At 41.5% G+C, this 15,400-nt stretch overlaps 1 pseudogene; it reads left to right on the plus strand.

Annotated features, from left to right (window-relative positions):
* The first annotated feature begins 1,531 nt into the window (after positions 1-1,531).
* On the plus strand, positions 1,532-13,573 carry LOC139457179 (uncharacterized; annotated as a pseudogene).
* Positions 13,574-15,400: the final 1,827 nt, after the last annotated feature.

The following is a 15,400-nucleotide window of genomic DNA, read 5'->3' on the forward strand; positions in this document are numbered from 1 at the left end:
CCACAGAGTTGCGTCCCTTGGGCACGTCAGAAACCTATGATTGTGGGTTCGAATCCCGGTTCGCCCCGATTATGTTTCTAGGTTTGTCAGCACCATACCCGTGCTCGTGAGTTTCACCGAAGTGGTAAATGTCTGAGACCTGAATCACTTGGGGCTTTCCTCCCACATTAAGCTGGCTCGCCGCGATATAACTGGAATACTGTTAAAAGCGGCGTTAAACCCATCTCACTCACTCGATTCCACAGGGTTGTAAAATGACATTTAATACCATCTTCTAGAGGCAAGGGAGTTAACTGACTTTATAAGTCCAGACCAGTTTCCAACCTTGGCGAACTAGGCTGGAATTTCCAGGCTCGATCGTGGTGTCCAGTGTCAATTACGAGTTATGTCCCTTCTGTGTCCCTCCTATTTACCAATCAGATTCCATCTATAATATCACTTGCATTTGCTTCAAACAAAATGGCGGCACCCAGTCAACACGATCTGATAGATAATCAAGATCTATATTGTGATAAGACGAGTCTTTCCCCGCGAAGTGCATAAAATCACTTGAGCACCTTGGCTAAAAACATTAAAAGATTTGGACAATATCTGTTGACGCCGAGTTGGCTGAACACATAGTTTGCAAATCCTGTAGTCGACTGAAATCTGCACGTTGAAATCCATGTTGTTCACGATGTCTAATTCGTTAGGCGATTTTGATTTTGACTATGTACAGACTCGTTAGTCCAGCCAAAATGTACATCCGGAATTCCAGCGTAGTTCGGCAAGGGTTGAAAGTGGACTTTTATTGTCAGTTAACTCCCGTGCATCAGGAAGATGTAACCTACTTCCCTCCTGTTCTGTCCCTGCTGTTACCATGAAATTAGTGAGTGAGTGAGTATGGTTTTACGCCGCAATATTTGAGCAATATCACGGCAGGGGACACCTGGAAAAAGGGCTTCACACATTGTACCCATGTGGGGAATTGAAGCTGGACCTTCGGCGTGACGAGCGAACGCTTTAACCACTAGGCTATCCGACAGCCACCTGTGAATAACAAAGTCATATACTCCTCAGGTGTATTCTCCTGAGTGAATCAGGGCTAACACCGCATTCAGAAGTCTTCGGAAAGTGATTCAAGCTTGGCCTGGTTGATAGAGCGTCTACCCGGAGAGCGGAAGGACGGTGGTTCGAACCCCTACTGCGTCATACCAAAAGACGTTTATAGACCCGTGAAGATCCGGGGTAGAATATGTCTTCAGCAACCCAGCGACAATGCTTGTCGTAAGAGGCGACTAACCGGATCGGGAGGTCAGGCTCGCTGACTTGGTTGATGCATGTCATCGATCCCAATTGTAGGATCGATGCTCATGATATTAACCACTGGACTGTCTGGTCCAGACTCGATTATTTACAGACCGCCGTCATATAGCTGGAATATTGCTGACTGCGGCGTTAAACAAGCAAACAAACAAACAGGCCTGAAAGCGTGAGAGACCACATGATCTATGTCAAGAAAATCGCCAGTCATCATAAGTAAATACCCCCTATGATGTCACGCCATGGAAACAAGCAGCGGAAGAACATGTTCTCTCCCAACGAGGAACGCTTGGCCGAAACAACTGCTGAAAACACAGAAAGCTAATGAAGGGATATTTTCCAAGAGTATTTATTCCTTGCATGAAAGAATGGCTAACAGAAGCTCCAGTCAATGCTCTTGACTCCGACACTGACTTGCCACCCTTAAAGGAAACGTTGTTTGTTTGGTAGATTTCATGAAGGAAATACAAAATCGGAAGAGGAACTGCTAAGGCGTATAACGTTTGTTCTCGAAATGAAAGGCACAATAAATTCGCAAGTAGAAGAACAATTACACAGGTAGATGAACCGCAACAGCTACTTCCTGGATGAGATGTCGCCCGGAAACCACGTGTTCGTCCTACAAACAAGAAACAGCAAGAAAATGACAGACGCAATTAAAGGAAAACTGAACACAAAGATTTCGTATGGTGAAAAATGCCCTGACAAGTTTGGTCGCCTGCAACTTTCAGGTAAGAACTTATAGATGCCATTCTGTGACATGATCATATTTGACCTTTTATGGAGGAGTGAGTATGGTATCGCTTTAAGCAATATTCCAGCAATATTGCGTCGGGGGACACGAGAAATGGCCTTCACACATTGTGTCCATGTGGGGAATTGAACCCTGGTCTTCAGCGTGACGAGCAAACGTTTTAACCACTGGGCTACCCCACCGACCCTATGGAGAAATGAAATACGTATAGAATAACGAGGTGAAATTAATATTGCTTCAGCGAGGAACTTAAAACATTAATTTCACGAGTGACATATTTTCCGTAATCACTCGTACCGAGTGGGTTATTCTATTTATTACCCATAATCATATTAAAGACGTGTTTCAAGGGGAAAAAAGTGTCGCCGATCAAGAATCAGATGTTTGTGTCAACAATGCCAACACACTCCAATTTTAACGTGTTGTTACGCATGAAAATTATAGTTCTGTTAAATACCTTTGAAGATCACTTATTGCAGTTATATTTCTGTCTGATTTACACAGCGTAAACTATCTAGCATTGATAATAGAAGACAAATTTTAATAAAGGTTCATTGGGTTTTTTAATCAAGGCTTGTTTTGACAAGATCTCGTCACTGACAGACAGCCCCCGTCGTGCATAAGCAAAGGCATGCATTTCACATTGAGAAGAGGAAACACGGAAAAACTGTCAATTTTTTCATGTGTCATTCGACAAAAATGCCAAAACCCATAAGAACAACATAAACGGAATGTACAGAAGTCATGTTTGTTAGAGGAAAGTTACGAAAAGTACGATTGCTGTCACAGTGTCGGAAAGTTACGAAAAGTACGATTGCTGTCATAGTGTCGGAATGAATGACCCGCGATATGAGACAGCCGAAACCAGGAATGACAAGAGAACCGGCGTTACAGTTTAATCCGGACATGTTTAATGAACATCGTGTGTAATTTGAGACAAGTGTGACTGACGGGAACATGTGCATGTGCGATTTTAGGAGGACTTGTCAAACACACTTGTGGAGTGGACACAGCCTAGTGGATGACAGGAGTTTGTTGATATAGAGAATCTGACCAGAGTGTCTTTTGATATTAAATATATCAGCACGAGTTGATATATTTGATATCAAAAGACATGAGGGTGAGATTTTATTTATCATCCAACATCATTTTTCCAACTTTTTCAGTTTGTAGACAGTAATATTTCAGCCGTGTCTTAGTGTAAAAAGTACTGCTCACAGCTTTAGTAGCAGAGCCATTAGTGATGTCATTTGATTGTGACATCATGGTAACCAATGACGTCACAGTGTCTGCAAAGCATTGTGATAAAATTTCAATGCAGCGGTTTATTACTTGCCCGTGAAGAGATCACCTGTTTATAAACATACAGCTGTATTACACATTGTGTAATACCAAAGCGCGTGTTTATGTACTGCGGGAACAAGTTTCACTAACGACCATTGAAAGCTATCAGCATCTCTTGTCTTATTCAACGACATTGCGTTTGGAAATGATAGATCACCGAGAGAGGTTATGCACTCTCAATGACCCCTAGCAACCTTGTTGCTAGGCTGACGTCGCATGGCATTGTTTCGCCGATGGATCTTGCAACAAAAATCCAATAATTACGTCATCGGATATTGTGACGTGATTGTGAACTTTGTGGTGCAGGGCCCCGTTCCACAAAGCGATCGTACTGTAGCGCAACAACAGTCGTACGTCTATGTTAAAGTATGTGAGTTACGATAACCATAGCGCTACGATAACTTTGTGTAACGGACGCCTGAATTCTAAAGGTGGGCGGTTGTCAGGTATTAAATTAATATGTGTCAATGTTTTACGTGTTTGAAGTATTATTCTGTTAAACTCAATTGGACTACGTTGTGGATCGTGTAGGTGTCTGCCTATTCATACACGACAGTGATATTCTAAAAAAAAGTTATAAATGGTAAGTATAAATATCGTAAATAAATAATAAATAAAATACCAAACGAGCTCCAGTGTAATACCAATTTTATGAAACTCGTGAATAGTTCTGGTATCTGAATCGCTTTCGCTCGCCAAATACCAGGGTACCGTTTCACAAAGTAGTCGCAAGTCTTACGTGCGTGTAAAACTGGCGTAACTCGGAAATACTGAACTAGGGGCGTTTCACAAAGCTAGTGTAATATTACGTCCGTGTGAAATTGGCGTAAACTCTACGTGTGGTCTTGGGTGGTGTAAATATTTACACAAGCGATAAAGATGGCGATCAATCTAAACACGGACGAGATTGCCGAAAAAGTATGTAACGTGTTTTCCGCGACAGGTCGAACCCTTCGACGATTTGGATGATCATGACATCATCGAGAGGTACCGCATAATACGACACATGATATTTTCTATTGTTGGTTAAGTGAGTGACAGACTTGAACATCAAACCCAGCGTTCCCACGCTTAGTGAGGTGAGGTGAAATTGGGTTTAACGTCGCGTCCAAGATTATTGCACTTATATAGCGACGTGCATGCACGTGTATGTGTGTGTGTGGCTGCTTGTACTAGTCCGGACTGATGCCGATTTATAGTGCTAGCTCACTGAGATACCATGCCGCAGTTTAACATGAATACCCCACTCAGACACAGTATACTGACTCCGAGCCGACCAGTCCTTGTTTTAGCCCCTTAATGCCGAGCGCCAGACAGGGTAACAACAAGTACAATCTTTTAACGTCTTTTTGTATGACGCAGCCCGGGATCGAACCCCGGACCTTCCGCTCTCCGGGCGGACGCTCTACCACAGGACCACGGAGGCGGTTACCTTACCTTAGTGTTTTAATTGCTCTGAGATACTTCTCCAAGGGAAGGTTTTACAGTGAGATTGCCGATATCCACGGTCTGAGTAAATCCTCCGTCTGCAGAGCAATCCTCGCAACAACAGACTATTCACTCGTTTCATAAAATTGGTATTACACGGGAGCTCGTTTAGTGTTCTATATATCTACAATGTAGATATCGCTTGATCTCACCCACGCGATATCTCCTATGGGTGCCAGTTTGGTATGATAAATTTTGATGTGATTCATAATGGTCGAATAGCTGTTGATAGAGTAACACCGTATCTGGAGACAAGGTGCCATGCTGTCCGCATTCACGAAGTTTATTTAGTTCAATATCGGACACAGGATCAGCTTGTTCGGGTAAGTTTCCTGTTCCTTGAACTTTTAAGTGTTTTTGTTCTTATTTCACAACCTCTCCGACTTCAGCAAAGTGCATCGATTTCGCGAGCAGATGTTGGTAATCATGTCGCTAAGGTAACACTCTATGCTACCTTTGATTCCCTTCATAGTAGACAATTCGAATTCTGAACTGTCTGTGTCATTTACCCTCATGGTGCCTGGACGTCACACAGCCTATTTGTTCACACAACGTTACACAATTCTACGAAATAATAGATCTTAATATTGTCTTTCGGAATGTCTAAAAGTTGTTGCAAAATGAGTTTGTTTACATTCTGATGCCATTGTTGAAAGTGTGAGTAGTCTTAATTTTCGTGTTTTTCTTTCCTGTATAAATTTTGTGAATTAAGTTCATGTCAACTTGTCAAGTTAAGTCTTTTTCATTGTGTTTTCATTTTCAGTTGCAGTTAAGATTCTTTTCGATGTCATCGTCGTTCACAAAAGGCAAACCTGTCGTCAAGCAGCAAGTCCTCTAACACAAACGCAAACCCGGACTTGGTGGTGTTGATCTTGGCGCACGAGAAACAGTTTCTGGCAACACTCGCAATCTGAATCTTGGAACTTCTATCTGGCCATATGCAGTTTTGACAACAAAGCTTAAGGCATTAAATTTGTTCAGAGGTTGAATAATACGAATAACTCTTCATGTCAGTCAGATTTCCGTCCGCTTTCACTAGATCATTTACTTTGACAGGTGTCAAATGGCCATCGCTGTTTGTTTACAAACGACGCAACGTATTTTGGGGTTTTACTGTAAAAAGAAAATCATGTGAAATAAATGAAAAATAAATAATGTAAAGGCATGTTGTTGATATGAAACTGTTTCTTGTCTTAAAAATCTTGAATCAGTAAGATTTTCGAAGTAAAACATTTAAATAAATGGCGTGGATTTGTTAATGAATGGAATGAGAGAGAAATAGTCTCGTTGTCCAATGAAAATTTATCTCTGTTTTACTGACCAATCAGCTTCGAATCAGTAATTGCACACTGTGCAGATATAAAAAAAGATATTACACTGCATATTTTCGCCCATATGGGTTAACGTTTTGTTTGTCTGTTTGTTGATTAATGCCGCACTCAGCAATATTCCAGCTATATGACGGCGGTCTGTAAGTCATCGAGTCTGGCCCAGTGATTGACATCATGAGCATCGATCCACGCAATCGGGATACGATGACACACATAAACCAAGTCAGCGAGCCTGCCCATATGGGTAATAAAATATAATAGGTTTATATTATTTTGACGATTTACGCCAGTTCGTACGCACAAGCGTCATATTTCATTTCCAAAGTGACATTTTACTTTCCAGAGATGGATAATGCAGAGGAAAAAGGTAAATTGATACTATTCATTTCTAACATGTTGATATATATACATGTACCTAACATATATGCATGCAGCGTGATTTAGCATGCATTCTGTGCCATGTCTAAGTTAGATGACATGAAATACTAAAGGGTCTTGTTTGGCATGCATCAACAACAGAATAGTAGTATGTTGGAACTTTTACAATGGCATGTTTATCTCTGTTGTTTTCCAGTGATCCATTCATATAATTTTAGTACTGGTCTTCAGCAACCCATGCTTGGAGTCAGGCGACTAACGGGATGTATATCATAGTATCCCATTTGTGTGATCGATGCTCACCATGTCAGTCACAGAATTGTCTGGTGCAGACTCGATTATTTACAGACCCGTGGTCATTGAGCTGGAATATTGCAGAGTGCGGCGTTGAAAAACAAACAAAAATGTTTCAATGGCTTTAAATATTGATGTCACCCTATGAGGAGTCCGAAGTGGCTTTGTTTTGTTTGTTTGTTGTTTAACGCCGCATGAGATGAAACATATGAGACCAACTCATTATATGAAGTGGCACATCACTTGACATGCATCAACCAAGTCAGCGAACCTGACCACCCGATCCCGGGGAGCCCGAAGTAGGCGTTGCCCGAAGTAACATGTGCTTGTCGAAAGAGGCGACGTACTTGGATTGGGTGATCGGACTCGGTGGCTTGGTTGATTGTGTAACAGTACCCCGAGCGTGTTAATATTTGCTGGTGCCGTAGCTACTTGAAGCAAGTGCACCCAGAACACCCTTTTAATTACAATGGATATATTATATGTGTTTATTATTCCGTTATCATATAAATGTCTTTGTTATTATGTTCCACATAGTTTGAGTTCTGTGTGTGCACTAAATGCATGGGTATGGTGTTATACGCTAAGGAATGGGCTTCATACGAAACACTAGCCAGATGTAAGGAATCGAACTCGGCCGTTTCGGAGAGACAGAAGACGTGATTGAGCCAATGGGCTACCTAACTGCTATTATGGACATATTTCCTTCACACATAATTTATTATCGTACTCAGTGGAATCTGTCGAGATAGGACTGTGACTAATCACCATTTGTAATACAAGGCGATGTCAATTATGCCGAATATACTATGATTCATAATAATACTTCTTTGAATCTTGCTTCTATTTACATTTGTTATCCTCCGTTATATTCCAAATACAGGCCTCTGTAAAAATCAGACTTACTTTCGGCCCCACAACAAATAGAACGTTCATTTCGCCTGGATGTCAAAACAATGACGCAATGAAGTCCAAAGCAGATATTCCACTGTACGACACTGTACACATTGAATGTCAAAAGCCCCTTGCATGAATGCGTGATGCGGATGCGACGCGGTAATTCTCTCAAATGTTGGGGGAATTTCAAAGCTTTTTACACATGGGTTGTGGTGTTCTCAGCATCCCAGTTAATGGTTCTGCGCTGGCCCTTACGCTAGACGGGCTAGAGACGACACCAAATGCATGGTGACAAATGATGATTATTGATGAATATTTGTTTGTTGTTTAACGCCGCACTCAGCAGTATTCTAGCTATATGAGGCTTGCCGACAGTCTATGTAACCCAACTCTCCCGGGGTTCACTCTGACTGGCACTATCTTGTGGCTCCCGGAACACCTCACCTAGGAGCCTTCCCCTAACCCTCTCCTACATCCCCTTTTGACTAGGACTTCTTGAGTGTACCAAGTTGGAGAGAATATCCCCCTAAAATATAAAGGCTGTACAGAATGATTAGCCAATGGATGTATAGCAATTATATCCTAATTAGAGAGCAACTCATTATATGACGCAACGCATCACAATAGGAACTGAAACATAAGAGACCAACTCATACGAAGTGGCGCGCTATAACCGGAGCTCAAACATTAGAGACCAACCCATTACATGAAGTGGCGCGCTATAACCGGAGCTCAAACATTAGAGACCAACCCATTACATGAAGTGGCGCGCTATAACCGGAGCTCAAACATTAGAAACCAACCCATTATATGAAGTGGCGCGCTATAACCGGAGCTCAAACATTAGAGACCAACCCATTACATGAAGTGGCGCGCCACAACCGGAGCTCAAACATTAGAGACCAACCCATTATATGAAGTGTCGCACTATAACCGGAGCTCAAACATTAGAGACCAACCCATTACATGAAGTGGCGCGCTATAACCGGAGCTCAAACATTAGAGACCAACCCATTACATGAAGTGGCGCGCTATAACCGGAGCTCAAACATTAGAAACCAACCCATTATATGAAGTGGCGCGCTATAACCGGAGCTCAAACATTAGAGACCAACCCATTACATGAAGTGGCGCGCTATAACCGGAGCTCAAACATTAGAGATCAACCCATTACATGAAGTGGCGCGCTATAACCGGAGCTCAAACATTAGAGACCGACCCATTACATGAAGTGACGCATCACAAATGGAGCTCAAACATTAGAGATCAACTCATTACATGAAGTGACGCATCACAACTGGAGCTCAAACATTAGAGGCCAAGTCATTACATGAAGTGACGCATCACAACTGGAGCTCAAACATTAGAGGCCAAGTCATTACATGATGTGACGCATCACAACTGGAGCTCAAACATTAGAGGCCAAGTCATTACATGACACTACAACTGCTTTTCTCCACTATTCGGAACATTCGGACCAGCAAAATACAACCCTATATCTACTGACCACATTCATAACAGAGAATGTCCAGCATAGCATGGCTTTCTCAGAATGGAGCAGTTGCAATGTGTAACCCATGTCAACAAACCTTGGTCGTCTAGGTATGACCTACAACGGTAGAAGGACCTGCTTACATTCAGTCAATGTCACCGTGACTATAGAAACTATTTTGAGTTATAGTAGCACCGAGTTTACTCCATAATGTTAAAAAAAATATTCTGTCTGCTTGGTCTAAGTGATGCGTCTCAACTTGACATAAATCATTAAAGACAGCTAATATTAATAGGAAGTGGCGCGTCACAGCTGGATCTGAAACATATCAAACCAACTCATTATATGAAGTGAGGCATCACAACTGCAGCTGAGACAATAGAGACCAACCCATTATATGAAGCGGTGCTCACAACTGGATCTGAAACATATCAAACCTACTCATTATATGAAGTGACGCATCACAACTGGAGCTGAAGCAAAAAAAGAGACCAACCCATTATATGAAGTGGTGATCACAACTGGAGCTGAAACATATGAGACTTACTCATTATGTGAAATGGCACATCACAACTTTGAGCTGAAACATTAAAGACCAACTCATTATCTGAAGTGCTGCGTCACAACTGGACCAACACATTAGAGACCAACTCATTATATGAAGTGGTGCGTCACGACTGGAACTGAAACATGAGAGACCAACTCATCAGATCAAGTGGTGCGTCACGACTGGACCTGAAACATGAGAGACCAACTCATCATATCAAGTGGTGCGTCACGACTGGACCTGAAACATTAGAGACCAACTCATCATATGAAGTGGTGCGTCACGACTGGACCTGAAACATGAGAGACCAACTAATATGAAGTGGTGCTCACAACTGGACCTGAAACATTGTGATACGCAAAACGTTATAAAACTCAAAAGTTACTTGCCGGAATGGGTAAGCACAACAGAGGTCCATAACACGAAATCTTTGCATTGACTATTGTGCTAAATAATTGCCAAACAGAGTCAATGTATCTGTTCATAAGGGACCAACTCATTATATGAAGTGGCGCATCACAACTGGACCTGAAACATTAAAGACCAACTCATTATATGAAGTGGTACTCACAACTCGACCTGAAACATTAGAGACCAAATTATATGGAGTGATACTCAACAACTGGAGCTGAAACATTAGAGACCAACTCATTATATGAAGTGATGCTCCCAACTGGCTCTGAAACATTAGATACCAACTCATAATGTGAAGTGGTGTTCACAACTGGAGCTGAAACATTAGAGACCAACTCATTATATGAAGTGATGCTCCCAACTGGCTCTGAAACATTAGATACCAACTCATAATGTGAAGTGGTGTTCACAACTGGATCTGAAACATTAGAGACCAACTGCTATGAGGTGGTGCTCTCAACTTGGCCTGAAATTTTAGAGACCAACAAATATGAAGTGGTGCTCACAACTGGATCTGAAACATTAGATGCCAACTTATTTGAAGTGGTGCTAACAACTGGAGCTGAAACATTAGAGACCAATTAATATGAAGTGATGCTCACAACTGGACCTGAATCATTACAGACCATCTCAATATATGAAGTGGTGCTCACAACTGGATCTGAAACATTAGAGACCAACTGATATGAAGTGGTGCTCACAACTTGATCTGAAACATTAGATACCAACTTATATGAAGTGGTGCATCACAACTTGATCTGAAACATTAGATACCAACTTATATGAAGTGGTGCTCACAACTTGATCTGAAACATTAGATACCAACTTATATGAAGTGGTGCTCACAACTGGACCTGAAACATTAGAGACCAACTCATTGCATGAAGAGGCACATCACAACTGGAGCTACAACACTAAGAGACCAACTCATTATACCAGGAAGTGGGCACTTCTCAAACGGTTCTGAAACATTGAAAGACTAAATCATCGTAACTGGAGGTGGTACATGTCAGTATAGACTATTAGTCTTGATTTTGTTTTCGAAATGATCCTTTGGTAGTGATATGTAAATCGTTAGAAAACTTTACAAAAGTTACTTGCCGGAATGGGTAAGCACAACAGAGGTCAATAACACGAAATCTTTGCATTGACTATTGTGCTAAATAATTGCCAAACGGGGTCAATGTATCTGTTCATTTGAACCTGAAGCTGAGGGCTTTCAAATATCTATCAGTATATGTGCTCGATAGATCAAACTTCCAGACGACCTCAGCTGACACTACAACTGTCTTTCTACGGTAACTGGGGTATCATTGGGCGTGGACAGCACCCGCAACTCATTCTTACACTTCACCATGAATGCGGAAGGTTATACTTTCCCTACTACTCGGAACATTCGGACCAGCAAAATACACCCCTATATCTACTGACCACATTCTTCACAGGGAAAGTCCAGCATAGCATGGCTTTCTCAGAATGGAGCCCACATGACCACGGACAGTTGCAATGTGTAACCCATGTCCAGGCACCTTGGTCGTCTAGGTATAACCTACAATATTGTAGAAGGACATATTTACATTCAGTAAAAGTCACTGTGACTATAGAAACTATTTGGAGTTAAAGTAGCACTGTGTTTACACCATAATATTGAAAAAAATGATCTGTATGTCTCGAAAAAATAATCTGCTTTGTATATGTGATGCGTCTCAACTGGATATGAATCATAAAAATTCAGCTCATACTACTAGGAAGTGGCGAGTCACAACTGCAGCTGAAACAATAGAGACCAACTCATTATATAAAGTGGTGCTCATAAACTGGAGCTCAAACATTAGAAACCAACTTATATGAAATGGCGCATCACGACTGGAGCTGAAACATTAGAGACAAAGTCATTATATGAAGTGGTGCTCACAACTGGACCTGAAACATTAGAGACCAACTAATATGAAGTGGTCCTCACAACTGGACCTAAAACATAAGAGACCATCTCATTATATGAAGTGGTGCTCACAACTGGACCTGAAACATTAGAAACCAACTTATATGAAATGGCGCATCACGACTGGACCTGAAACATTAGAGACCAAGTCATTATATGAAGTGGTGCTCACAACTGGACCTGAAACATTAGAGACCAACTGATATAAAGTGGTGATCACAAATGGATCTGAAACATTACAGACCAACTGATATGAAGTGGTGCTTACAACTGGACCTGAAACATGTGAGACCAACTATATGAAGTGGTGCTCACAACTGGACCCGAAACATAAAGGACCAACTCATTATATGAAGTGGCGCATCACAGCTGGACCTGAAACATTAGAGACCAACTAATCTGAAGTGGAGCATCACAACTCGACCTGAAACATTAGAGACCAAATTATATGGAGTGGTGCTCAACAACTGGAGCTGAAACATTAAAGACCAACTCATTATATGAAGTGATGCTCACAACTGGATCTGAAACATTAGATACCAACTCATAATGTGAAGTGGTGCTCACAACTGGATCTGAAACATTAGAGACCAGCTGCTATGAGGTGGTGCTCTCAACTTGGCCTGAAATATTAGAGACCAACAAATATGAAGTGGTGCTCACAACTGGATCTGAAACATTAGAGACCAGCTGCTATGAGGTGGTGCTCTCAACTTGGCCTGAAATATTAGAGACCAACAAATATGAAGTGGTGCTCACAACTAGACCTGAAACATTAGAGACCAAGTAATATGAAGTGGTGCTCACAACTGGACCTGAAACATTAGAGACCAAGTCATATGAAGTGGTGCTCACAACTGGACCTGAAACATAAAGGACCAACTCATTACATGAAGTGGCGCATCACAGCTGGACCTGAAACATTAGAGACCAACTAATCTGAAGTGGAGCATCACAACTGGAGCTGAAACATTAGAGACCAACTCATTATATGAAGTGGTACTCACAACTCGACCTGAAACATTAGAGACCAAATTATGTGGAGTGGTGCTCAACAACTGGATCTGAAACATTAAAGACCAACTCAGTATATGAAGTGATGCTCACAACTGGATCTGAAACATTAGATACCAACTCATAATGTGAAGTGGTGTTCACAACTGGATCTGAAACATTAGAGACCAGCTGCTATGAGGTGGTGCTCTCAACTTGGCCTGAAATATTAGAGACCAACAAATATGAAGTGGTGCTCACAACTGGATCTGAAACAATAGAGACCAACTCATTACATGAAGAGGCGTATCACAACTGGAGCTACAACGCTAGGGACCAGCCCATTATACCAGGAAGTGGGCGCTTCTCAAACGGTTCTGAAACATTGAAAGACTAAATCATCGTAACTGGATGTGGTACATTTCAGTATAGACTATTAGTCTTGATTTTGTTTCCGAAATGATCCTCTGGTAGTGATACCCAAAACGTTATAAAACTCTACAAAAGTTACTTGCCGGAATGGGTAAGCACAACAGAGGTCCATAACACGAAATCTTTGCATTGACTATTGTGCTAAATAATTGCCAAACAGAGTCAATGTATCTGTTAATTTGAACCTGAAGCTGAGGGCTTTTAAATATCTATCAGTATATGTGCTCTAGAGATCAGGCTTCCAGACGACCTCAGCTGACACTACAACTGCCTTTCTACGGTAACTGGGGTATCATTGGGTGTGGACAGCACCCGCAACTCATTCTTACACTTCACCATGAATGCGGAAGGTTATACTTTCCCTACTACTCGGAACATTCGGACCAGCAAAATACACCCCTATATCTACTGACCACATTCTTCACAGGGAAAGTCCAGCATAGCATGGCTTTCTCAGAATGGAGCCCACATGACCACGGACAGTTGCAATGTGTAACCCATGTCCAGGCACCTTGGTCGTCTAGGTATAACCTACAATATTGTAGTAGACATATTTACATTCAGTAAAAGTCACTGTGACTATAGAAACTATTTGGAGTTAAAGTTGCTTGGTTGGTTGGTTGGTTTTTTAACACCACACTCAGCAATATTTCAGCTATATGACGGCGGTCTGTAAATAATCGAGTCTGGACCAGACAATCCAGTGATTGATATCATGAGCATCGATCCACGCAATTGGGATCAATGACATGTATCAACCAAGTCAGCGAGCCTGACCACCTAATCCCATTAGTCGCCTTTTACGACAAGCATAGTCACCTTTTACGGCATGCATGGGTTGCTGAAGACCTATTCTACCCCGGAATCTTCACGGGACTTGGAGTTAAAGTATACGAAGCAGATTAGTTTTCTAGCCATCCAGATCATTTTTTCAATATTATGATGTAAACACGGTGTTATTTGGAGTTAAGGTAGCACCGTGTTTATATCATAATATTGAAAAAAATGATCTGGATGGCTAGAAAACTAATCTGCTTCGTATATGTGATGCGTCTCAACTGGATATGAATCGTACAAAATCAGCTCATACCAGAAGGAAGTGGCATCTCACAACTGCAGCAGAAACATTAGAGACCAACTGATATGAAGTGGTGCTCACAACTGGATCTGAAACAATAGAGACCAACTAATATGAAGTGGTGCTCACAACTGGACCTGAAACATAAGGGACCAACTAATCTGAAGTGGAGCATCACAACTCGAGCTGAAACATTAGAGACCAAATTATATGAAGTGGTGCTCAACAACTGGAGCTGAAACATTAGAGACCAACTCATTATATGAAGTGATGCTCACAACTGGATATGAAACATTAGATACCAACTCATAATGTGAAGTGGTGTTCACAACTGGATCTGTAACATTAGAGACCAACTGCTATGAGGTGGTGCTCTCAACTTGGCCTGAAATATTAGATACCAACTCATAATGTGAAGTGGTGTTCACAACTGGATCTGTAACATTAGAGACCAACTGCTATGAGGTGGTGCTCTCAACTTGGCCTGAAACATTAGATACCAACTCATTATATGAAGTGGTGCTCACAACTTGATCTGAAACATTAGAGACCAACTCATAATGTGAAGTGGTGTTCACAACTGGATCTGAAACATTAGATACCAACTCATTATATAAAGTGGAGCATCACAACTTGATCTGAAACATTAGAGACCAACTCATTATATGAAGTGGTGCTCACAACTTGATCTGAAACAATAGAGACCAACTCATT

This window comes from Haliotis cracherodii, unplaced genomic scaffold (assembly GCF_022045235.1).
Source record: "Haliotis cracherodii isolate W230 unplaced genomic scaffold, xgHalCrac1.p SCAF_12, whole genome shotgun sequence".
Lineage (NCBI taxonomy): Eukaryota > Metazoa > Mollusca > Gastropoda > Lepetellida > Haliotidae > Haliotis > Haliotis cracherodii.